The sequence below is a fragment of the Macaca thibetana genome, chromosome 1 (genome assembly GCF_024542745.1).
Source record: "Macaca thibetana thibetana isolate TM-01 chromosome 1, ASM2454274v1, whole genome shotgun sequence".
NCBI classification, from domain to species: Eukaryota; Metazoa; Chordata; class Mammalia; order Primates; family Cercopithecidae; genus Macaca; species Macaca thibetana.
The window spans coordinates 139,170,753-139,197,924 of NC_065578.1; the positions used below are offsets into that span (position 1 = coordinate 139,170,753).

The following is a 27,172-nucleotide window of genomic DNA, read 5'->3' on the forward strand; positions in this document are numbered from 1 at the left end:
GAGTGCAAATGCTCAGTTATGGGGTACGCATGTGTTCAGATTTGGAAGAAATTGCCAAAGGTTTTCCAAAGGAGTTGTGTCCACAAATGTGAATTTTTCTCCTAACTCATAATGATAGATACTCTGAAAATTAGGTTGCTCAAAACCAAGTATTTTACTGGGACCCTTTTTTAAGAACATTCTAAGTGAAAACTATTTTGCCACTGTTCTCCAGTTTAGAACCTTGGGATCTTGCTCACTTTTTCATGTGCTGTGAAATGGGGTATGGCCACCAAAGGACACTCCATTTAATAGCATTGGTCTCCTCGACTCATTCCTGGCCAGTTATTGAGAAAATGAAGCCTGGATTTAGTACTGAACCTCCTCCTCACCCCACCCCTGGAAAACACACAGTTTTTGACTTTTCATTTTATGGATTTGATGAAGCCTACATAGCTTCTTCAAGTGGGGGAGTGGAGCTTCATCAAATGGGGGAGGGGGGAGTGCTGGTGGGGGAGGATGATGGGGAGGAGGGAATTGCTGGTGGGGAAGGGGATGCTGGTGGGGAGGGGGTGCTGGTGGGGAGGGGCTGCTGGTGGAGACAGGGAGGTGCTGGTGGGGAGGGGGGAGTGCTGATGGGGAGAGGGGAGTGCTGGAAGGAAGTGGGGTATCCTGGAGGGGAGGGGGAGTGCTGGAGAAAAGGTGAGAGTGTTTATGGGGAGGAGGGTGTGCTGGAGGGGAGGGGGAGTGTTGGAGGGGAGGGGGTTTGCTGGAAGGGAGGAGGGAGTGCTTATGGGGAGGAGAATGTTGGAGGGGAAGGGGGAGTGTTGCAGGGGATGGGGAGTGTACTGGAGGGGAAGGGGGGTGTGCTGGAGGGGAGGGGGTAGTGTTAGAGGGGAGGACGGTGTTGGAGGTGAAGGGGGAGTGTTGGAGGAGAGGGGGGAGTGTTGAGGGGAGGGGGTTGTGCTGGAGGGGAGGGGTAGTATTGGAGGGGAGGGATAGTTTTGGAGGGGAGGGGGGGTGTGCTGGAGGGGGGAGGGGGGAGTGTTAGAGGGTAGGAGGGTGTTGGAGGTGAAGGGGGAGTGTTGGAGGAGGGGGGAGTGTTGGAGGGGAGGGGTAGTGTTGGAGGGGAGGGATAGTTTTGGAGGGGAGGGTTTGTGCTGGAGGGGATGTGGGAGTGTTGAAGGGAAGGAGGGTGTATTGGAGGGGAGAGGGGAGTGTTGAAGGGGAGGGGTACTGTTGGAGGGGAAGGGGTGTGCTGGAGGGGAAGGGGGAGTGTTAGAGGGGAGGAGGGTGTTGGAGGTGAATGGGGAGTGTTGGAGGAGAGGGGGGAGTGTTGGAGGGGAGGGATAGTTTTGGAGGGGAAGGGTTGTGCTGGAGGGGAGGGGTAGTGTTGGAGGGGAGGGATAGTTTTGGAGGGGAGGGGTTGTGCTGGAGGGGATGTGGGAGTGTTGAAGGGAAGGAGGGTGTATTGGAGGGGAGAGGGGAGCGTTGAAGGGGAGGGGTACTGTTGGAGGGGAGGGGTTGTGCTGGAGGGGAGAGGGGATGTTGGAGGAGAGGGGGGAGTGTTGGAGGGGATGGGGGAGTGTTGGAGGGTAGGAGGGTGTGCTGGAGGGGAGGGAGGAGTGTTGGAGGAGAGGGGTAGTGTTGGAGGGGAAGGGTTGTGCTGGAGGGGAGGGGGGAATGTTGGAGGGGAGGGGGGAGTATTGGAGGGGAAGTGGGGGTGTTGGAGGCGAGGGTGAGTGTTGGAGGGGAGGGAGAGCAGGGGGCAGTGTTGGAGGGAAGGGGGGAGTTTTGGAGAGGAAGGGAGAGTGTTGGAGGGGAGGGGAGAGTGCTGGAGGGGAGGGGGAGTGCTGGAAGGGAGTGGGGAGTGCTGGAGGGGAGGGAGGAGTGCCAGAGGGGAGGGGCTGTGCTGGAGGTTAGGGAGGAGTGCCGGATGAGAGGTGGTGTTTGGGTCTACAATTCCTCGCAGCGGGCATTTGCAAGGAAATGTAGCTGCAAACCCCACCTCACCTCAGGCAGTCTGCCCTAACCTCCACAACAACCTTGCTTTCAGAGATCAGTGTGGTGTGTTTTTGCTGATCTGGATGCTGGCCACTGAGAAGGACCCATGGCCACTTTATCATTTTTCAGACCAAGCATGTATATTACGTAGGGCTCTACATTGAAGAGTGCACAAGATCTATCTTACTTACGTGAACATTCCATTTCCTCTGGTATTTAGAGTGTTTACTTATACTGACAACTGATATCTGTCAAAAAAGAGAGGTTTTAGATTGTCATTCTGTCTTTTGTAAATATGAGTTTGTAAAACACCGTTCTAGTGGGCTCACCTAACAGAGGCAGCCTAGATGTTTTGGTGATTAAATTGGATGGAAGTAACTGGATGACTGTTCATGGGCTTATTTCCTGAAAGGCTGAGAAACTCTGCTCTGACTGGAAAATCTATGTAAAGACTCCAACATTGTCTCGCATGCAAGAGGATCATTCACCCATTCATCCATTCAACAAAATATTTAAAATACATTGTGAAAAATATATATATATAGTGGCCCATGTACTATGTTTCTAGTGTGGGAGGGAGACAAAGATAAACTAAAAGTAAAACTTAGATTTACCAAACTTGATTCTTCATATCTAGAAAGGGGTTAGGCCAAATGCATACAGAGCTTGAAAAGAAAGTTCAAGTGTCAAGATAAAACATAAATCAAGTGTGCCAGGGGTCCAGATAAGAGGGAGGTTCTTGTAGCCTGAAGAATTTGGAAAAAATTATAAGGGAGGTGGGATTTGAGCAGGGCCCGGAAGGATGCGGAGGATGCAGACTTGTGGAACTGAAGGAAAGGAATTCTTGTCATAACTCTCAGTGCTGGGGGGCTGGGAGTATCTGATACCGAAGATCAGATGGGCACAGTAGAAGAGAAAAATAACAAAGGCAGAGCCCAAGCTGAGACGCAAAATGTCTACAAAAATGGAAACTTTCCAAGAGGGGAAACAGGCACAAGCTTCTTGGTAGTAGCTGGGGTATATCTGGGAGTGCGCTCTTAAAGGGTGTCTGAGAGCGTGCTCCCAGCTGTGACTGACCCCTGGGAAACAGGATATGGAGGCTGTTTGTGGCTCTCACCTCTGCTGTCTTTTGGTGCACAGTAGGTGCCTTAAAGGGATGAGCTTCATATGCGAAATGCTGCCTGACTACGCCAGGGGAAGGGAATGTATGATCAAAGATCTGAGAAAGGGTTGCCTGGGATCTGTTTAGGAAACTGTCAACAGTGTAGCTCAGTTTGGTCAGCAATGGTGTGAAGGAGAACCGGGAGGCACATGATGTGGATGATAATTTGGGTGAGACCATGCAGGACCTTCATCACCAGGCAAAGTGCTCTGGACATTTATTTTCTGAAGGCGATAATATTCCTTTGAAGGTATATGTGATCTGTGCCAGGAAGATGATTCTGGCAGCTGTGTAATAATGAACCCAATCTCCATGCTTTGGGCTGTTTTAGAAGGTCCTTGAGGCTAAAGGTACTCATTTATTATCAGTCACTGTTTACTACCATCATCCTCTTTAAAAGGACGAAGTCCGCTTTTTGTAGTGTCTGTGTTCCCATTCCCAAGGTCAAGGTGAGAAAGAGGAGGGGTTGGGAGATTTCCTGGGAGCAGGGAAGGGGGCTTGAGCCAGGAAGGGTTTGAGCCACATCCTGGTTGAGCCAGAAGGCAACAGGATGTGTTCCTGGAGTAGGCAGCCTCATAGAGGAAGAGAAAGCACAGCCAGAGAGCTAACAGGCACAACAACTTCGAAGGGTGAGCTGAGGATGAAACGAGGTCCTGCTCTAGACATCAGTGGCCTGCAGAGTTGAGACTAGGGCAGACACTTGGACAGTCTGGGACTTGTCTCTAACTTTTTACTAATGCCTGTACATACGAGTTGTGGTGGAGACTGTGGTTGAGATCCTGAGCACTCGAGTTTGTGTCCTGATGCAGAGATGTGTAAAAATGGTAAAGCAGGAGGAAGAGTGAAAATGTGTGTGTGTATTTGTATGTATTACGGACTATGTTCATTGTGGGTGGAAGGAAAAAAAATCAGGTATTTTCGTGGGCAACCAAATACTGAAAAATTACTTCCAAGCAAGGTCTTTACAAATGGTATCATTATGACATAGGTGTGACTTCTAAGCATTCTGGTGTGAAAAGGGGTTCGTTGGAGGGGTGTGGTTGTTACTAATGGGAATCTAATGGGTCACACACAGGGCCCCAAGTGATACCTCTGAAGGGCTTGGCTCAACCCTTCGATTTTTTAGGTTCTGAGCCTGGATTTCCTTCATCCACCCTGCTGTGTGCTGAGCTGACCACAGACATGTTCATCAGAATTCCAGCAGAATGATTTGCAACAGGGATTTCCCCTTACAGTGACAGATCGCCTGGGTCACCAATCCATGCCCTTAGGAGGAGCATTGCCATCATTTCTAGTGGACGGGCTCTCAGGTGACGCATCATTAATCAGAGGGTTCTTTGCTAAGCATGGAACCGGAAAGGAAAGCACCATGGCTGTAGGGTATACGTCACCTGCGTTCCCATAAAGCCTGCTGGAAAATCTCTTCTCAGCATAGAATACTTCTCCAGTGACTGGTCTGTGTGTTCAGTGACCCCAGATGCAGAGTCTCGGATGGGCTAGATGTTTTTGACAACCTATGTCTCCTTGTATCTATTTTTTCTTCCTAGCTCAGTTCCTCTCAGACACATTGTTTTTTTAGATGGCTTTAGTGCCACTGATTAATGCTACAGTCAAGGGCTATTTCTGCTGGCCTGGCAGATGACGCAGAGTCAAATGTTGCAGAATTTGAGGGGTGGATTACTGTCTCAGCTAATACTGTTTATTAAATCAGGAGCTTGGGAAGGATTTCAGCTTCCCTGCATTTTTTTCTAAGTTGACTAGTCTGTTATTTATGTTGGGAAATCAACATGATCCCCTTTCCCAGAAGCCCTGATTACTGTCTTCTCTGCAGCCACAGTGAAGAAGAGCAAGCCATTCTACAGAAACATTCTAGAGAATATACAAACTCCTGCAACACACCTTGTATTCCCCTCATTTGAACTCCTGAACTCAAATGATTCTCTGGCCTCTGCCTCCCAAAGTGCTGGGATTACAGGTGTGAGCCACCATGCTTGGCATTGTCTGATTTCCAGTTGCTTCATTCACAAAAGTAGTAGGTAGCTTTGCTACAGGGAGTGGGCCAGGTCATTACCCTTGACACATTGTTTTCAGTGTGAATCTTTAGCTCACATTTCTCTGGTCTCACTCAGGGACTCTTCATTAATGCCTAATCTCTGACGCTACTTCCAGCATTACATACACCATGTTTCAGGAGTGTGTGTGTGTGTGTGTGTGTGAATATGTTTCCCTAAGAACATCTTAGAAAATCACATGGTAGGCTGGGCACAGTGGCTCACATCTGTAGTCTCAGCACTTTGGGAGGCCGAGGCGGGAGGATCATTTGAGCTCAGGAGTTTGAGACCAGCCTGGCCAACATGGTGAAATTGTCTCTACTAAAAATACAAAAGTTACCCAGGTGTGGTGGTGAGCGCCTGTAGTCCCAGCTACTCAGGAGGCTGAGGCAGGAGAATCGCTTGAACTGGGGAGGGGGAGGTTACAGAGAGCCAAGATGGTGCCATTGCACTCCAGCCTGGGTGACAGAGTGAGGCTCCATCTAAAAAAAAAAGAGACAATCACATGGTAGAGATCCCCTTTTAGTCCCATTGCAACTCCCTCACAGAATGAGCCTGCAATGTGTGGACACTGAGGCAGAAGGTCCTTCAAATGGAAATCCCAGAGGATGGAAGTAGGTACAGCTCAGGGTGAATGAATGCCCTTAGGGTTGCTGGCAGGCTGATACGTGGGCGAGGATCATGTATAGTCCTCGAGCTAGGATGAGTCATCTCAGGAAACAGAGTAAACAGGTGGAGATGGGAGGTAATGTCACACTGTGTGCACTTGTTTTAGAGTTAACGTGTTTATTGATCTGCAATGATTTAAGCAAACCGTTCGATTCTGTTCTAGAAAACAAACATGGAAAACCCCATGTAGTCACGAGGTTGAGGTAAGAGATTAAGGGCCATTGACCCAAAGGAAACAGTGCTGACCTGTCTCCTCGGTGGCATATCACTCTTCAGCCACCAAGCCCCCAGGTAGGTCAGGCTTATGTAGTAAGAAGGGTAGGATTTGGAATGAAACTGACCTGGGTTTTAATTATAGCTCCTCCACTTACTTGGCTTAGGTTACTTTACCTTTTTGACTGTTGTTTTTTTCCTCTGTGAAGTGGAGATATAATAAATAACTATTTCACAGAGTTGTGAGAAGTTAGTAAAATGATATCATAGATATGCTCTATAAATTGTAAGCACTCAATAAATGAAGGCTTCATTATCTAGGAGACTGAAAAATGCCCAATTGGAGCTCTGTCTAAAGAGCTTCTTCCTCCTCTTCTCTATACTTTGAAATGCAATCCAGCCCTCGACTGACAGTTCAAATGTAACCTGTACTCGTTTCTATTGCTGTGTAACAAACTACCACAGAAGTAGTGGCTGCTGTGGTTTGAATATTTGTCCCCTCCAAAATGCGTGTTGAAATTTAATGGCCTTTGTAATGGTATTGGGAAGTAAGGCCTTAAGAGGTGATTAGGCCACAAGGGCTTCACATATATGGGTGGGTTTAATGCCTTAATAACAGGGTTTTCAGGAGTGGGCGCGCTTTCCTGGCCTTTCCACTTTCCGCCATGTGATCCAGCCGTCCTCCCTTCCAGAGGACACAGTGGGAAAGGCACCATCTTGGAAGAAGAGAATGGCCTCAGCAGATGCCAAACCTGCTGGCGCCTTGACCTTGGGCTCCCCAGCCTCCAGAACTGTGAGCCAAAAAGCTTCTGTTCATTATAAAATGCCCAGTCTCAGGTATTCTGTTTATTGCAGCACAAGTGGACTAGGACAGTGGCTTAAACCAAGAGCCATTTATTGCCTTTTAGTTCCAGAGGTCAGAAGTCATAGCAGGCTCAACTGGGTTCTCTGCTCAGGGTCTCACGAGGTAGAAATCAAGGTGTCAGTTGGATTGTGCTGTTACCTGGAGACTCTGGGCAAGAATCTGCTTCCAAGCTCCTCTAGGTTGTTGGCCAGATTCACTAGAAATGAGGTCCCTATCTCCTAGCTGGCTCTTGGGCAGGAGTTTCTCCAGGTCTTTCCAAGGTTCTTTTCCATCTCAGCAACAGAGGACCTTCCTCAAGTCAAATCCCCCCTCACACTGAATTTCCTTGACTTCTTCTACCACCAGCTAAAGAAAACTCTGCTTTTAAAACGATTCATGTAATTAGATTGGGCCCAGCTGGATAAGCCCTCACTTTGCCATGTAAGGCAACATTATCATGGGAGTGGTATCTCTTCATATCCACAGAGTCTGTCCGTACTCAAAGAGGAAGAGATTATACCAGGGTGCGGGGACATTGGGGGGCAGAGGGACGGTGGGGGGCCATTCTTAGAATTCTGCCTACCATACCACTTCTTCCAGAAAGCCCTTTTCTGTCCCCCTCTTTTATTACTTATTTTTTTTTTTTTTGAGACGGAGTCTTGCTTTGTCGCCCGGACTGGAGCACAATGGCGCGATCTCAGCTCACTGCAAGCTCCGCCTCCCGGGTTCACGCCATTCTCCTGCCTCAGCCTCCCGGGTAGCTGGGACTACAGGCGCCCGCCACCAAGCCCGGTTAATTTTTTGTATTTTTAGTAGCGACGGGGTTTCACCGTGTTAGCCAGGATGGTCTCAATTTCCTGACCTCGTGATCCACCCACCTCGGCCTCCCGAAGTGCTTGGATTACAGGCGTGAGCCACCGCAACCGGCCTTCTGATCCCTTCTGGTGAGAGCTAGCTCCTTCCCCTGCGCCCCATAGCACTATATGCTAATGAACGCATTTTATATGCATGGGAGTTGCTGTGATCTAGCCTCCTCTCTGTACAGGGAGTAAGAGGCTCCTGGCTTAGCTTATCTTCCATTCGTCTTTCTTGGTATTGATTCCTCAAAGTTTCTGAATCATTTTTATGCCAAAATATATATTTAGTACTGTACTATATTTAAATATAGAGAGACACATGAAGGACAAAATCTCAAACTGTTTAAAGAAATGTACAGAGCAATGAAATAAGTGAAATTCTAGGGAAGAGAAGGTTCTCGAATCTAATTTTTATAAATGTTTTCCATGATATTTTTTGTTGTGTCTTCTTGGTGGGTTAAGTATGAAATATCCTTCTTTATTTCTTTTATTGCTATTTCTTTAAATTCTGTGATTTTTTTTATTGTGGTATTAATTCTTTTTTCATAAGTGGTAAGGTGTATGTCTTACAAAGATCATTTAGGCTGGGCGCAGTGGCTCATGCCTGTAATCCCAGGACTTTGGGGGGCCGAGGTGGGCAGATCGCGAGGTCAAGAGATCGAGACCATTCTGGTCAACATAGTGAAACCCTGTCTCTACTAAAAATACAAAAATTAGCTGGGCGTGGTGGTGCGCCCTTGTAGCCCAGCTACCCGGCTGAGGCAGGAGAATCGCTTGAACCCAGGAGGTGGAGGTTGCAGTGAGCCGAGATTGCACCACTGCACACCAGCCTGGTGACAGAGTGAGACTCTGTCTCAAAAAACAAACAAACAAAAAGAGCATTTAACTGGAACTTTAAAATCCAGTCTAAGAGTCTATCTTTTAATTAGCATGTTTACCATTTACATTTATAGTGATTACTAATGTATTTAGACTTGTCACTGCTATCTAATTTTGTGTTTTCTTTTTCTCATGCTTTTTTTCTTTTTTTCTGTCTTTTATTGAACAGAAATTGTTTTCTTGTTATAATTCTAGGTGCAATGTTTTGGTGGGTTTCTTAAATTTTTAACATCCATACTCTTTTTTTTCCCAAAAAAGTTTAAAGTTAATCAGTATTTATATCCTCTTCCTGAATGAGGCAAGAATTTAATGCATTTTAACTTCCTTCCGAACTGCACTCCTATACTTAGTCTGATATTGGTATTTGGTTCAGTTTGTTTTTAAACCTACCAAACCCATTATTATTATTACTTTTTTTTTTTTTTTTTGGAGACAGAGTCTCACTATGTCACCCAGGCTGGAGTGCAGTGGTATGATCTCGGCTCACTGCAACCTCTGCCTCTGGGGTTCAAGTGATTCCCATATCTCAGCCTCTCAAGCAGCTGAGACTATAGGCGTGCGCCACCTTGCCCAGCTAGTATTTTTTTGTAGTTTTAGTAGAGACAGGGTTTCACCATGTTGCCCATGCTGGTCTCAAACTCCTGACCTCAAGTGATCCACCCGCCTCGGCCTCCCAAAGTGTTGGGATTACAGGCATGAGTCACTGCGCCTGGCCCCATTATTATTATTGTTAATTGACTATTAGTGGTCAATACATTTTTATATTTAGCTATACAGTCATGCATCACTTAATAACAGTGATATGTTCTGAGAAATTAGTCGTTAGGTGATTTCATCATTGTGCAAACATCAAAAAGTGTACTCACAAAAACCTAGATGGTATTTTAAAATTTATTTGTATTTTTAAATATGGAAAATCAAATGTCCCAGCACTATTACTGAATATTGATGATTTCCCCCACTTGATCTGCAATGCCAATATCAAATGCCACATGCCAGATTTCTATATATGCTTCATTACAGTTGTATGGGACCACTGTTATATTGCATCCATTGTTGATTGAAATGTCATTATGTGTCACATTACTGTATTATCATCTATTACCAATATTTCTGTTCATTCCTATTTTTCATATTCTGTATCTTCTTTTATTTATTTATTTATTTCTCCCTCTCTTTCTCTCTCTCTTTCTTTCTCCCTCTCTCTCTCTTTCCTTCTTTCTCCCTCTCTTTCTCTCTCTCTCTTTCTTTCTCCCTCTCTTTCTCTCTCTCTCTTTCTTTCTTTCTCTCCCTCCCTCCCTCCCTCTCTCCTTCCTTCCTTCCTTCCTTCCTTCCTTCCTTCCCTTCCTTCCTTCCTTCCTTCCTTCCTTCCTTCCTTCTCTCTCTCTCTCTCTCTCTGACTGAGTCTTACTCTGTCGCCCATGCCGGAGGGCAGTGTTGTGATCATGCCTCACTGCAGCCTTGACCTCCTGAGCTCAAGCAGTGCTCCCACCTCAGCCTCCCGAGTAGAGGGGATTAACCACACCTGGCTAATTTTTGTATTTTTTGTAGAGGTGAGGTTTTGCCATATTGGCCAGGCTGGTCTCGAACACCTGAGCCTCCAGTGATCCTCCTGCCTTGGGCTCCCAAAGTGCTGGGATTACAGACGCTGAACCACCATGCCCAACTTCCTTATTCATTTCTATCCTTTGGTAATTTTTCAGTGAGAGTATTTGGGCAGTAAACGTTCTAAGTCATTGTTTATTTTAAAATAATTTACTTTTTCCTCCCCTACCTATTCATCCCTGCTCCCTAACCCCTGGCAACCTCTGATTTTTTTTTTTTTTTACCATCTCCATAGTTTTGCCTTTTCCAGAATGTCTTATAGTTGGAATCATACAGTATGTAGCCTTTTCATATTGGCTTTTTTCACTTTGTAATATGCATTTTAAAGTTGTACTTCTTTTAAAATATTGTTTTGGTTATTTGTGACACTTTGTATTTCCAGATACATTTTAGAACCAATTTGTCAGTTCACACACACACTTGTGCATGCACACACACATGCACAAATACTTGTTAGGATTTTGGTTGAGTTAATATTGAATATATAGATGAATTTGGGGGAAATTACTATATTTTAAATATTCAGTGTTACAATTTGACCTTTCATTTATTACATCATTCTTAATTTTTCTCAATAATGGCTTATACTTTTCTTAGTAGGGATGTTGTACATCTTAGAACCCTATTGGTTTTCTAATTATTCATTAATTAGCTTGGTAAATTGTACTTCACTAGGAATTAGCCAAGGTCACCTAAATTTGAAAATTCATTGGCTTAAACTTGTTCAGAGTCCTTTTAAAATATTTTTCATGTCTTCAGTTTCTATTAAGATGCTTCCCTTTTCATTTACAATGTTGATTATTTGAACTTTTTTTAAAAAAATTCTTGATCATTATCATCAGAGTTTCATCATTTGATTTGGGTTTCCAAAGGGGCCAAGTTGGACTCTGTTGTTCTTCTGTCTTGTGTATTTGTTTACAATTTGTAGTGTTGTTATTTTTATTATTTCCTTCCTTCTGCTTTCTTTGATTTTATTTTGCTATTCTTATATGACTTTCTTGGATTCTCATTGGCTCATTGCTTTTCAGCTTGTCTATGCTAGTCTGCTGGAGTGAAATGAAAGAATTACTTTTTTTTATTTGTTTAAAAAATGTTTAATAACATAAAATTCAAATATATTCAAAAGTGAATGTGTCGTGATCTTTCACGTATCCATCACAGCTTCAACTACTAGCACATGGACATCATTTCATCTGTATCCTTACTTCTACTTGCTCCCACTGGCTATTGATTATTTTGAAGAAATTCCACATTATTCTTGCAGTGACAACAAACAATAATTCCTTACTATCATCAAATATCCAGTCAGTGTTTATATTTCCCCAATTCAATTCCCTTCTCTCTCCCTCTCTCCATAGTTTAATATTTAAATTAGGATTCAAATAAAGTGCAGACACAGTCTCTCGATCTGTGTGCTCTTCCTATGCCCGTCTCTCACTCCCTCTTTCCTTTGCAAGGTGCTTTTGAAGAAATGGGACCATGTAACCTATAGAGTTTCTCTTTGGATTTTTCTAATTGTGTCTCCTTGGTGTCATCTAACACATGGGTCCGTGGCCTATTAGGAACAGGGCCGCACAGCAGGAGGTGAGTGGCGGGCAAGTGAGCATGACTGCCTGAGCTCTGCCTCCTGTCAGATCAGTGGCAGCATTGGATTCTTACAGGAGCATGAACCCTATTGTGAACTGCACAAGTGAGGGATCTAGATTGCATGCTCTGTATGTGAATCTAATGCTTGATGATCTGAGGTGGAACAATTTCATCCTGAAACCATCCCTCCTCCCCACCTGTGTCCGTGGAAAAATTGTCTTACATAAAACTGGTCCCTCATGCCACAAAGGTTGGGGACCGCTGATCTAACCTGTTGTTTGGTCCCCTATATTTCCTGTAAGCCAGTAGTTAGATAAGAGGCTTAATCCTTCAGGTTTGATTGCTTTTGGCAATGGTTTATATCCAGAATACATAAATAACTCCCAAAAGTCAATAATACAGAAACAAACAACCCAACTTTAAAAATGCATAAAAGATAAGAACAGATACATTTCACCAAAGAAGATATCTAGGTGGCAAATAAATACCTGAAAAGATCCTCATTATTAGTCATTACTAAATGATCTAATTTTAATTATTTAAACTAATTCATTAATAAAAATCAACTAATATGATTACATTAATAATAATTATGAAAGTAACCATGAAAATTACTTGCATTAATGTATTTAAATTTTTATGTTAAATACAAATTAACAGCACAATGAAACATCACTGTCTAATTAGTAATCTAATTAGAATGGCTATAATGAAAAAAGACTGACCATACCAAGTGTTGGCAAGAATGTGGAGTAACTGGAATTCTCATACACTCCTGGTGGAACATAAGATGGTGCAAATACTTTGGAAAATAGCTTGAAAGCTTTTAAAAAAGTTAAATATATAGCTACTATATGACCACTCCTAGCCATCTACCCAAAAGAAATGAGAACATGCTGTGTCTAGGCAGACCTATACACTAACGTGTTCGTAACAGCTTTATTCATGTTTTTTTGTTTCTGTTTTTGTTTTTTTGAGACAGAGTTTCACTCTTGTTACCTAGGCTAGAGTGCAATGGTGTGATCTTGGCTCACTGGAACCTCCACCTCCTGGGTTCAAGCGATCCTCCCACCTCAGCCTCCCAAGTAGCTGGGATTACAAGTGTGTGCTACCACACCTGGCTGATTTTTGTATTTTTAGTAGAGATGGGGTTTCACCACGTTGGACAGGCAGGTCTTGAACTCCTGACCTCAAGTGATCTGCTTGCCTCAGATTCCCAAAGTGCTGAGATTATAGGCGTGAGCCACTGCACCTGGCCGAACAGCTTTATTTGAAATAGCTCAAACCTGAGAACAACTCAAAGGTTCATCAAGAGATTAATGGACAAACAAATTTTGGTACATCCAGACCATGAAATACTACTTAACAGTCACGATAACAACAAAGAAGAAATGAAATATTGAGATACATAAAAACATAGATAAATCTCAAAATAATTATGTTAAGTGAAAAAAGCCAGCTCCCCTAAGTATATACTGTATGATTATACTTACATAAAATTCTAGAATATGCAGAGTAATCTATAATGAGAGAAATCAGATGGTGGCTACCTGGGCATGGAGTTGGGGAGGAAGGAAAAAAGAGGTAGGGATTTCAAAGGGTGCTGAATGTTAGGTTGAAACGTAATCCCCAATGCAATAATATGAAGAGGTGTGGTCTTTGGGAAGGGATTAGGTAATGAGGGCTCTGTCCTCATGAAGGGATTAGTGCCCTTATAAAAGAGGCCCAAGAGAGCTTGTTCACTCCTTCTGCCATGTGAGGACACAGCAAAAAGGTGCCATCAATGAAGCAGAGAGTCCCCACTAGACGCCAAATCTGCTGGTGTCTTGATTTTGGACTTCCCAGCCTCCGGAACTGTAAGTAATAAATTTCTATTTATAAATCACCCCATCTAAGGTATTTTATTATAGCAGCCTGAATAAACTAAGACAAACAGGCACCAGGAAACTTTGGGGTGTGATGGATATGTTCATTATCTTGATTGTTGTGACATCTTTTCACAGGCTTATGCATGTATCTAAGCCGTCACTTTGAATATTGCAACTTTTTATGTGTCAATCATACCTCAATGTGGTTGGCAGAATAACGGCCCTAAAAGATGTTCAAGTTTTGATGCCCAGAACCTGGGAATGAATATATTCCCTCTATGGCAAAAAAGGAATTTAGGTTACAGATGGAATTAAGTTTGTTAATCAGCTAACCTTAAAATAGAGAGATTATCCTGGATTATCTGGGTGGGCCCAATGTAATCACAAGTGCCCTTAAAAGTGGAAGAGGAGGCAGAAAAGTTGACCATAAGGATGCTACCGGAGAGGGATTTGAGTTCACTTTGAAGGTAGAGGCCGTGCGTGAAGGAAAACAACTTCTGGAAGCTGGGAACAGCCCCCATGTTACAGTCAGCAAGAAAATGGGGATGTTGGCTTTGCATCTACAGGAATTGAATTCTGCCAGCAGCAAGGAAATGGATTCTCCTCTAGAACTTCCAGAAAAGGGTATAGCGTGCTGACACCTTAATTTTAGTCCAGTGAAACCCATACTGGACTTCTGATCCACAAAACTGCAAAATAATAAGTTTGTGTTGTCTGAAGCCATTAAGTTTATGGACATATGTTATAGCAACAAACTAATGTACTCAATAAAGCTATTTTTATTTTAAAATGAATCTATTTTTAAAATTGCACTTCATAGACAGTATTGCATACTTCTGTCAAGAGGCATATAAAGTCTAGTTAACTATCTGTGACGTTAGCTGCCATCAATTGCCTAGATTATTGCCTAGAACCATTAAGTCATCATCACTTCCTAGTGATGGCCTCTCAAGGCACAACATTTCCTTCTTGGTTAACTCAACCAAACTTCCTCCTGAGATTTCTACTCATTGAATCTAAGCCTTTTCTACGCTGTGGCTCCTTAAATATTTGAAGACATAGCCTTACTTTTAAAAATCATTTTATTATGAAAAAATGGAAACACTATATAAAAATATAATAATATAATGAACCCCTTTATGCCCATTTCTCATCTTCAACAATTATCAACTCCAGACCAATCTCATTTCATTTACACCCTCATCTACTTCTTCCATCCTTTATTATTTTGAAGCAAATCCCAGATCTCATATAATTTTACCCATATATAGTTCTGTATATATAACTAGAAGAGAACTTAAAAAATAACCACAATATTATTATTACTCTTATGTTTACAATGATCTCATAGTATCATTAACTATTCAATGACTTACTCCTATTGGTTAAGCATATAATATTTATTTATTTATTTATTTATTTATTTATTTATTTATTTATTTTTGAGAGAGTCTCAGGCAGGAGTGTAGTGGTGCCATCTCAGCCCACTGCAGCCTTGACATCCCAGGCTCAAGTGATCCTCCCACTTCAGCCCTCTGAGTACCTGGGACTATAGGCACCTGTCACCATGCCTGGCTAATTTTTGTATTTTTTTGTAGAGACGAGGTTTTACCATGTTACCCAGGCTGGTCTGAAACTCCTGGGCTCAAGCGATACACCCACTGTGGCCTCCCAAAGTGCTGGGATTACAGGCTTGAGCTACCACACCCAGCCTCATATGATCTTTTTTTTTGAAACAATTCTCATGAAAAGATCTTTCTGACTTAGAAAAAAAAAAATGAGACACTCAGAAGAGGAGTAAATAATTTCACCTCCAAGTTCCATATGGTGACAATTTTTGTGCACATGATAATGATAGAAACAGGCTCACTGGGAAAGCTGAGTAACCATGTATACTTTGTCATTGGCAAAAACCTTATTCAGACTTACAAAACAATGATGTTAAAATGTAAAAAGTAATGCCTTTATAGAATTCACAATTATATAAAAATGTCATTTTTTAATCCATTGAAAGTTTATTTTTGCAAATGTTTTATTGTTATAACTTAATTGTTAATTCAATTTTTTTTTTTTTTTTTTTTTTTTTTTTTTTGAGACGGAGTCTTGCTCTGTCGCCCAGGCTGGAGTGCAGTGGCCGGATCTCAGCTCACTGCAAGCTCCACCTCCCGGGTTCACGCCATTCTCCTGTCTCAGCCTCCCCAGTAGCTGGGACTACAGGCGCCCGTCACCTCGCCCGGCTAGTTTTTTGTATTTTTTAGTAGAGACGGGGTTTCAGCGGGTTAGCCAGGATGGTCTCGATCTCCTGACCTTGTGATCCGCCCGTCTCGGCCTCCCAAAGTGCTGGGATTACAGGCTTGAGCCACCGCGCCCGGCCTATTAATTCAATTTTTCATAACCTTATTGCAACTATATGTATAAATGTATACATTTTTGCCGTGCCTGCATATTTACATATGCAAAACAGATATGCATATGTATCACATGCAAAACATATCTGCATATGCAGCACATGCAAAAAATATATGCATATTTTGCATATGTAATACCTGAGATGAAATAATAAGTCTGCTATTCCCTGGCACTGTCTTACAAACCTCCAGTTCCTACACATCCTGACGTGCTTCTTAGCAGCCACTCCATGGGTGCCCTAGTTGCCCCTAGATTATTTCAGTACATCATGCTGCTACTGCTGCTTGAGGTATCTGGGTGGCATTTCGTTTGCAGTTAGAACACCTACACCCAGAGATTCTGCCTGCCCTCTTTGCAGCCCTTCTGTTGTGGAAAGCACCTCTTTTCTGAAGCACACTGAGTGAGCAGCTGGATGATCTGATTTCCCAGCCTTCTAGTTAACTGCTTGGGTTCTAGATACAGAGTTGACCACATGCTATGCACCCTATCTTGGTCTTGGACCATTTTGGTAGTTGGTAGCTAGGTTGCCTTTTCTTTTCCTCTGTCATTGCTGTGGTGGATGGCCTGAATTGTGCTCACTTGCTTGCTCTTTCCTGAAAGACACCTTTTTATTATTTTCCAAAATGGTTGACTCAACTCAAGAACCAGCATCTCCCCAGATTCAAAAGGGGTAAAGATTCTTAGTCTGTGCTGCTATAACAAAATAGCTGAGACTGAGACTGAGTAGTTTACAAACAACAGAAATTTATTTCTCATAGCTCTAGAGGCTGGGAAGTCCAAGGTCAAGGCACTGGCATCTCTTCAGATGTTGCTTTTTGAGTTGAATCAATCATTTTGACTTAAGTCTCCCATTTCTCCGTGAGGTTTCACTTCACCTATATAATAATATCTGATCCCCATAGCAATTCTGTGAAGTAGGAAAAACAGGCATTATGATTCCCACTTAAAGACAAAAACTGAGGCTTAGAAAGAATCGTGTAGGGTTTTGAGAAGGCATAGATCTGTGAGGGAATGACTTGAATTAAAAATTCTGGCTGGGAGCTGTGGCTCATGCCTGTAATCCCAGCACTTTGGGATGCTGAGGCAGGCGGATCACCTAAGGTCAGGAGTTTGAAACCAGCCTGGCCAACATGATGAACCCCCATCTCTACTAAAAATACAAAAATTAGCTAGGCATGGTTGTGCATGCCTGTAATCCCAGTTACTTGGAAGGCGGAGGCACAAGAATCACTTGAACCTGGGAGGCAGAGGTTGTAGTAAGTTGAGATCGCACCTTGGCACTCCAACCTGGGCGACAGAGTGAGACTCCATCTCATAAAGAAAAAAAAAAGATTCTTAGTCTGTGCTGCTCTAACAAAATACCTGCGACTGAGACTGAGTAGTTTATAAACAACAGAAATTTATTTCTCATAGTTCTAGGGGCTGGGAAGTCCAAGATCAAGGCACCGGCAGATTCACTGTCTGGTGAGGACCCAGTCTCTCTGCTTCCAAGATGCCATGTTTCTGCTGTATCCTCTGGAGAGGAGAATCACTGTGTCCTCACATGGTACAAAGCAGAAGGGCAAAAGGGGCAAATGCCAGTTCCTACTATCCCTTCCATAAGGTCACTGATACCATTCATGACTTAGTCACCTCTTAAAGGCCTTGCTTCTTTTCTTCCTTCCTTTCTTCTTTTTTTTTTTTTTGAGATGGAGTTTCGCTCTTGTCGCTGAGGCTGGAGTGCAATGGTGCCATCTTGGCTCACTGCAACCTCCGCCTCCCGGGTTCAAGCGATTCTCTGGCCTCAGCCTCCTGAGTAGCTGGGATTACAGGCACCCACCTTATGCCCAGATAATTTTTGTATTTTTGTAGAGATGGTGTTTCACCATGTTGGACAGAATGGTCTTGAACCCCTGACCTCAGGTGGTCCGCCTGCCTCAGCCTCCTAAAGTGCTGGGGTTACAGGTGTGAGCTACCATACCCAGCCAGGGCCTCACTTAATAGTATCACATTGGCAATTAAATTTCAACATATAAATTTTGGGGAAACATTCACACCACAGCAGACTGTTTGGGGTAAGACTGGACAGCTACTTTGCTTGGGGAATGCAGAATCTAAAGAATACCATGGAGACCTGGGCTTCAGAGCCAAGGGAGACGAGGATTCTGGATAGAGAGATTCAGTTTTCCAAAGACTTTGCTTTACTAATCAACACCAACAGCAAGTAGTCCTGAGTTGGGAGGGATCTGACTCTAATACTGTGTAAAAATAGTTGCAGCTACCCCTTATGGAATGCTTATTAATGGGCCAGGGTCTTGGCTAAATATTTTACATATACCATCTCCTTTAGTTCTCACAGTAAGTGTTTTCCTTATTTTACAGATGAGGAAATAGAGGCTTCCAGAGATTAAATACGTTGTCCAATACCACATGGCTATTAAGTGGCAGAGGTGGCTTCCAGTAGGGTTCTGTTTGACACTGCACCCATAATTTTAGCCATTCTATTTCTTTTCAGGGACTGACGTTCTTGAACACCAAGTGGGCTTTATTTTAGGGGCATAGCTGGGTGGACTTATGTTGTCCCTAAAGGAGCTAATTTTCCCCTGCTTGTGTCTAAGAAACATTTGTTAACAGAGACTCAGCAGGTCTTTGATATCTCTCTCTCTCTTTTTTGAGACAGGGTCTTTCTCTGTCACCCAGGCTGGAGTGCAGTGGAATGATTATAGCTTACTGCAGCCTTGAACTCCTGGACTTGAGCGATCCTCTTGATTCAGCCTCTCAAGCAGCTGAGACAACAGGCATGCACCACCATGCCTGGCTAAGTTTTAAAATTTTTTGTAGAGATGGAGTCTTGCTATATTGCCTGGGCTGGTCTTGGACTCCTGGCCTCAAGCGATCCTCCTGCCTTGCTCCCCACAAAGTATTGGGATTATAGGCATGAACCACCATGCCCTCTTGATGGACCAATCTGTTGCTGTCCTGAAGGTCTTGCTGCCCAAGAACTAACATACTTGGTAGAGGTTTTATTCTAGTCTGTTGAAAAATCCTTTTGTTTATTGCCCTGTACCTTTGTTTTTGGAAACTTATTCTGAAGTTTAAAATAAAAATAAATTAAAAAAAAAAAAGGGCCGGGCATGGTGGCTTGCGCCTGTAATCCCAGCACTTTGGGAGGCCGAGGCAGGCGGATCACGAGGTCAGGAGATCAAGACCATCCTGGCTAACACGATGAAACCCCGTCAGTACTAAAAAAAAAATACAAAAAATTAGCCGGGCGTGGTGGTGGGCACCTGTAGTCCCAGCTACTTGGGAGGCTGAGGCAGGAGAATGGCGTGAACCCGGGAGGTGGAGCTTGCAGTGAGCCGAGATCGCGCCACTGCACTCCAGCCTGGGCGACAGAGCGAGACTCTATCTCAAAAAATAAAAAATAAAAAAAAAGATTTAGGCTGCTGGCATTATCTGAAAGTGACCACTTACCTTACCGTTGTCCACCAAGATCTGCAAACACTGCTCACCATTTTTAGGTTCAATCTGTTTTGGGTTTGTAGGCTTAACTTACCCCCTGGTTTAATGTGCAGCTTCAGCTCATCTTTATAGTCAACATTGTCTTATCTAAACCTACATACATACTCACCGGAAATGACTGTACCAGCTTGTAGCTATGAGGCCTCAGTTCATCTCAACCTTGCCTTCCGGGAGTAGCCAGCCTATTATCTGGTTCAACGAGTTCTGTCAGTTAACCTGAAGCCCAAGAAGATACTAGTTGTTTCCATGTATGTCCTTGCTAGGATGTTTAGACCTGAGTCATGTATTTGGGCCCTACCTCAAAATCACAAGGGCTGTGATTTGTATCCCTTTTTATGGTTACCTAGAACTTTTGGTAGCCTTGAATTTGGGGAAAAAATCGGATACTTAGTAAACACCTACGCATTTGTATTCATATAAAGAAGCAGATAAGCTGACCAAAAGAAACCTCTCCCAGTCCTCATGGAATTCTAAGAAATGATTAAATCCTTCTTGAGAATTTTTAATGCATACCCTATCCCACTTCAATTTTTGCAGCCTTGAGCATACTAACAAAAGTGACAAGCTTCAGCCTCTGCTGGGGAACACACAAGCTGTAGCTGCTGCTCTTACTGCTGCTGCTGCTGCTGCTGCTGCTCAGAGTTCCTGCAAGGTTTCATTCAGCTTTAGGAGGCACTACAACTTATGGTTAGGAGCCAAAGCTGTAGCTTCTAATTCTGGTCAAGATGCAATAACTGGCACTGGACTAGCCTTCCTGCCATGAACAAACATAAAACTAGATGAAACATATGAAGCAACTGTTTCAGGCATTAAACAACAAGACAGTCCAGGATTGTGATCCTTGAGGAAAAGAAAACGCATGGGGTGAGCCCCATTCGCCCTGGCTATCTATCTGGGAGCAATTCCTAGGCTATGACAGCACTAGGTAGAGACCAAACAGAGCATGAGAGGACTCCTCTGACCTGAGGAGGCAGAGATTAGAGATTAGGGCTGCTGATAAGGTTTAAACCTGTGGGACAGGGCACTGAAGAAGAGAGAATGCTTTGTAGGGGAAAGAGGGCATGGATATCGTGAGACATATAAATCAGTGGGACAGGATGGAGAGCCAAGGAACAAACCTGCATATATATAGTCAATTGGTTTTTGACAAAAGGGCCAAGATAATTAAACAGGGAAAGGATCATCTATGCCACAAATTGTTCTGGGAAAACTGATATCCATATAGGAAAAAAAAAAAAAAAAAAAAAAAAGAACTTTGGCTCTTACTTCACAACATTGTATTAGTCTGTTCTCACACTGCTAATAAAGACATACCCAAGACTGGGTAATTTATAAAGGAAAGAAGTTTAATTGATTCACATTTCCACATAACTGGGGAGGCCTCACAATCATGGCTAAAGATGAATGAGGAGCAAAGTCATGGCGACAGGCAAGAGAGCATGTGCGTGGGAATTGCCCTTTATAAAGCCATCAGATCTCGTGAGACTTATCATGAGAACAGCATGGGAAAAACCTGCCCCCATGATTCAGTTATCTCCACCTGGTCCCTTCGGTGACACGTGGTGATTACAGGAACTATAATTCAAGATGAGATTTGGGTGGGGACACAGTCAACCATATCAAACATATACAAAAAATAACTAAAAATGGACAATTTCGCGCCAATCTTGACCGCGCATTCTGTTTTAACGAGCGGGCTCGGAGGTGCTCCAGCTGCTGTCATGGTTCATTTGCTAAACTGCATCGTCGCTGTGTCCCAGAACATGGGCATCGGCAAGAATGGGGACCTGCCCTGGCCGCCGCTCAGGAATGAATTCAGATATTTCCAGAGAATGACCACAACCTCTTCAGTAGAAGGTAAACAGAATCTGGTGATTATGGGTAAGAAGACTTGGTTCTCCATTCCTGAGAAGAATCGACCTTTAAAGGGTAGAATTAATTTAGTACTCAGCAGAGAACTCAAGGAACCTCCACAAGGAGCTCATTTTCTTGCCAGAAGTCTGGATGATGCCTTAAAACTTACTAACAACCAGAATTAGCAAATAAAGTAGACATGATTTGGATAGTTGGTGGCAGTTCTGTTTATAAGGAAGCCATGAATCACCCAGGCCATCTTAAACTATTTGTGACAAGGATCATGCAAGACTTTGAAAGTGACACCTTTCTTCCAGAAATTGATTTGGAGAAATATAAGCTTCTACCAGAATACCCAGGTGTTCTCTCTGATGTCCAAGAGGAGAAAGGCATTAAGTACAAATTTGAAGTATATGAGAAGAATGATTAATATGAAGGTGTTTTCTGGTTTAAGTTGTTCCCCCTCCCTCTAAAAAAAGTATGTATTTTTACATTAGAAAAAAAGCATTTTATTGACTTTAGATCTATAATTATTTCTAAGCCACTTGTTTTTATTCCCCACTACTCTTGACTCTGTCAGATACCATTTATGAAACATTCTTGCTATAAATAAGTGCTTCTCCAAGACCCCGACTGAGTCCCCAGCACCTGTTACAGTGAGCTGCCTTTCCACACCCATCACATGTGACACTCTTGCCAGTCCTTGACATTGTCGGGCTTTTCAAATGTTGGTAATATTTATTAAAGATGAAGATCCACATACCCTTCAACTGAGCAGTTTCGCTAGTGGAAATACCAAAAGCTTCCTATGTGTATATCCAGAGGTTTGTAAATAAATGTTGCAGCCTTGTTTGTAACAGTGAAAAATTGAAAACAACCTGGAAGTCCAGTGATGGGAAAATGAGTATGTTTCTGTCTTAGATTGGGGAACCCAAAGTAAATTCCAAGACTGAAATTTCAGTGAAAGCAGTTTATTTGCTAGGTCATACCAGAAACCATGGGTTGAGGTATGGAAAAACTGAACTGAGAAGGTAAGAAAACCAGTTTAAAGTCAGCGAGCAGGTTCTCACTGGTAACAAGCTCCATACTGCTGAGATACAGGGAAATGGAGGGGGAGAAAACTGGAGTGTTGATTCCCCTCTCTTCCTTGGTTGTCAGCTCCCTGTCCTGTGGGTGGGTGGAACGTACTCCAGCTGCTCTATAGTAAGTCCCAGGTGTTTGCAGTAAGAAGCTGCTGGCATGCACGGAAACAGCGAATGCCAAACACTTAAAGCAATTCCATGTTTAAGTATATAAGCTCTCCATATATATATATATAGTTTTTTTTTTTAGACAGTTTCCCTCTTGTTGCCCAGGCTGGAGTGCAGTGGTGCAATCTCAGCTCACTACAACCTCCGCCTTCCCAAATTCAAGCAATTCTCCTGCCTCAGGCTCCCAAATAGCTAGGACTAAGTGCACGCCACCATGCCCGGATAAATTTTTGTATTTTGTATTTTTAGTAGAGACGGGATTTCACCATGTTGGTAAGGCTGGTCTCAAACTCCTGACCTCAAGTGATTCGCCCACCTCAGCTTCCCAAGGTGCTGGGATTATGGGCGTGAGCCACCACACCTGGCACATCTTCATTCTTTTTATGTAGTAAAAAGAATAAAACCACACATGGTTTATTTGAAATATTCTATAATTTTAAAAAATACAGAAGCAGGAAAACCAATTCTAAGTTCAAGTGAGGGATGATGGTTGCTTGAACCAAAGAGTTGCATGTAGTAAGAACTTCTGATTTAAGATATATTTTAAAGTTGTAAGTAGCAGGATATTCTGATGGAGTTTGACTTTGGTTTTGGGCCCACTGAGTTTGAGATGCCTTTGAGAAATGAAGGAAGTAGAGAGAGAATAAAAGAAAAACTAGCTGGGCACAGTGGCTCACGCCTGTAATCCTAGCACTTTGGGAGGCCAAGGCAGGTGGATCAGTTGAGACCAGCTTGGGCAACATAGCAAAGCCCCATCTCTACAAAAAACACAAAAATTAGCTGGGCATTGTGGCGCACACCTGTATTCCCATCTACTCAGGGAGCTGAGATGGAAGGATCAATGGAGCCCATGAGTCCAAGGCTGCAGTGAGTGGTAATTGTGCCACTGCACTCCAGCCTGGGGGACAGAAGAGACCTTGTCTTGAAAAGGAATCTGAAAACAATGGAACCGTGCCTTCAGAATTCTAGAAAGTTATTTTCAACTGATAAATCTATATTCACCCAAATAATCAAAGGTGAAGGTAAAATACATTTTTAGACAAGCAAAGACTCAGGGGTTACCTCCATGTACCCTTTTTTGGGAAGCTATTGGAGAAAATACTCCAGAAAGTGAAGGAGTACGCAAACCAGAGAATGACATAGATGCAGCAAATAGGATCCAACACAGGCAATATTCCAGCTATGGAGCTGACTTTAAAAAGAAACAGTAAAAATATTAATAGGTTAGCTGGGTGGAATGGCCCATGCCTGTAGTCCCAGCTACTCAGGAGGCTCAGCAAAGGATGGCTTGAGCCCAAGAGTTCCAGACCAGCCTGGCTACCTTAGGGAGATCCATTCTCTTAAAAATAATAAGTTATTGCCAAATTTGGGGCATTTGGAAAGAAGTTCATTGAAGATAAAGCAGAAGTAAAAAAATAAGGGGAAAGGGTTGGTTAGGCAATCATTAATTCTAGGGCAGAAAGAAGTACAGGATAGGAAGAGCATAATACGCTGTTTTTCTCAACAAGGAGCAATACATACACAGTCACAATGATGTGGTGACTGCTTAGCCCCTAAATATGGTAACCACTTTGGGACAATATGGGAGGAAGTGAAGATAGTGATGGTGTAAGAGCTAAATCCTCACCTGTTATATCCAGAAATCACTATATAATGTATAAAATAATTAAGAAATGACTAAGTAGCTATGTGAGGAAAAAAACAGAAGACATTGCTGGAAGAGTTAAAAGTCATTGCTCTGGCAAATTAGGAGGGATGGGGCAGGGGACTGTTAGGATGCATTATAAACTGAAGAGGTTTTTAAAAATTTTATGTATTAATATATGCATTCACTTGAAAAACTAAAAAAATAACAATTTGGAAAAACCCATGAAAGTAACTAACAGAAGGAAAAACTAAGAGAATGAAAAGTGTTTTCCTCTGGAAAGAACAACTGGCAGGACTGTTGTTTTCATTGTAAGACTTTTGGAGCCATTTAATTGTACTTAACCATTTTAATCTATTTCTTGAATAAGAACAATTCTATCTTAAAAAAGAGTTACACTTGTTCATTAAAAAAAATAACTAAAAATGGATCATGGACCTAAAATTATAATATGAAAGTGCTAGAAAATGGGAGAAAATGAAACCTTGGGTTAAGCAAGATTTCTTAGAATGCAAAAAGCACAGCACAAAAAAGAAAAAAATGGTAAATTTAACTTCATCAAAATTAGAATGTCTCCCCTTTGAATGACACTGTTAAGAAAATGAAGGGGAGGGGCAAGAAGGTTGAATAGAAACAGCTCCGGTCTGCAGCTCCCGGTGGGACCAATGCAGAAGGGGGTGATTTCTGCATTTCCAACTGAGGTACCCAGTTCATCTCACTGGGACTGTTTCGGCAGCGGGTGGAACCCATGGAGAGCGAGCAGAAGCAGGGTGGGGCATTGCTTTACCCAGGAAGTGCAAGGAGCCAGAGGACCTCTCAAGGGAAGCCATGAGGTATTGTGCTACCCGCCCGGGTACTACACTTTTCTCATGGATTTTGCAATCAGCAGATCAGATTTCCTGGTGAGCCTACACCACCAGGGCCCTGAGTTTCAAGCACAAAACCAGGTGGCTGTTTGGGCAGGCACCCAGCTAGCTGCAGGAGTTTGTTCATACCCTAGTGGCACCTGGAACCCCAGCAAGACAGAACCGTTCACTCCCCTTGAAAGGGAGCTGAAGCCAGGGAGCCAAGTGGTTTCACTCAGCAGGTTCCACTCCCATGGAGCCCAGCAAGCTAAGAACCACTGACTTGAAATTCTTGCTGCCAGCACAGCAGTCTGGTCGACCTAGGACGATTGAGCTTGGTGGGAGGAGGGGCATCTGCGATTACCAAGGCTTTAGTAGGCCGTTCTTCCCTGACAGTGCTAAGGAGACGGAGAGGTGTGGACTGGGTGGAATTTGCCACAGTGTGGCAAAGTGACTGTGGCCAGAGTGCTTATCTAGTTTTCTCCTCACTGGTCAGGGCATCTCTGAAGGAAATGCAGCAGCCCTAGTCAGGGGCTTACAGATGAAACGCTCATCTCCCTGGGACAGAGCACCTGGGGGGAGGGGCTGCTGTGGGCACAGCTTCAGCGGATTTAATCTTTCCTGCCTGCTGGCTCTGAAGACAGCAGCTGATCCTGACAAGGGGGATTCTCCCAGCACAGCACACCAGCTCTGTAAGGGACAGACTGACTCCTCAGGTGGGTAACTGACCCCAATGCTGACTAGACAGTTAAAGATGTGCTGAAGCTACACATTAAACCTCCCAACAGGGGTCAACAGACACCTCATACAGGAGAGCTCTGGCTGGCATCAGGCTGGTGTCCCTCTGGGATGAAGCTTCCAGAGGAAGGAGCAGGCTGCAATCTTTGATGTTCTGCAGCCTTCCAGGCAAACAGGGTCTGGAGTGGACCTCCAGCAAACTGCAGCAGACCTGCAGAAGAGAGGCCTGACTGTTAGAAGAAAAACCAACAAACAGAAAGCAACAACAACATCAACAAAAAGGACCCCCACACAAAAACCCCATCCAAAGGTCATCAGCCTCAAAGATCAAAGGTAGATAAATCCATGAAGATGAGGAAAAATCAGTGCAAAAATGCTGAAAATTCCAAAAACCAGAATGCCTCTCCAGTAAAGGCATAAAACTGGATGGAGAATAAGATTAACAAACTGACAGAGGCAGGCTTCAGAAGGTGGGTGATAACAAACTCCTCTGATCTAAAGGAGCATGTTCTAACCCAATGCAAGGAAGCTAAGAACCTTGATAAAAGGTTACAGGAACTGCTAACTAGAATAACCAGTTTAGAGAGGAACATAAATAACTTGATGAAGCTAAAAAACAAACAAACAAACAAAAAAACCAAAAAGCAAAACAACATGAGAACTTCAGGAAGCATACACAAGTATCAATAGCTGAATCAATCAAGCGGAAGAAAGGATATCAGAGATTGAAGATCACCTTGCTGAAAAAAGGCATGAAGACAAGATTAGAGAAAAAAGAATGAAAAAGAATGAACAAAGCCTTCAAGAAATATGGGACTATGTGAAAAGACTAAACCTATGATTGATTGGTGTACCTGAAAGTGACAGGGAGAACGGAATCAAGTTGGAAAACACATTTCATGATATTATCCAGGAGAACTTCCCCAACCTAGAAAGACAGGCCAACATTCAAATTCAGGAAATACAGAGAACACCACTAAAATACTCCTCGAGAAGATCAACCCCAAGGCACATAATCATCAGATTCTCCAAGGTTGAAATGAAGGAAAAAATGTTAAGAGCAGCCAGAGAGAAAGGCCAGATCACCTACAAAGGGAAGTGCATCAGACTAACAGTGGATCTCTCTGCAGAAACCCTACAAGCCAGAAGAGAGTGGGGGCCAATATTCAACATTCTTAAAGAAAAGAATTTTTCAGCCCAGAATTTCATATC

General features: G+C 43.2%; 2 protein-coding genes and 1 pseudogene across 2 annotated transcripts in view; 1 reads left to right on the forward strand and 2 right to left on the reverse strand.

The window, feature by feature from the left end:
- CNIH4 (cornichon family AMPA receptor auxiliary protein 4) overlaps positions 1-27,172 on the reverse strand; it is a 728,363-nt gene that overhangs the window by 329,182 nt on the left and 372,009 nt on the right. The gene's annotated exons all lie outside the window — the stretch shown is intronic.
- Positions 1-27,172, reverse strand: part of DEGS1 (delta 4-desaturase, sphingolipid 1) — a 347,277-nt gene that overhangs the window by 134,896 nt on the left and 185,209 nt on the right. The gene's annotated exons all lie outside the window — the stretch shown is intronic.
- LOC126937411 (dihydrofolate reductase-like) lies at positions 21,285-21,977 on the forward strand (annotated as a pseudogene).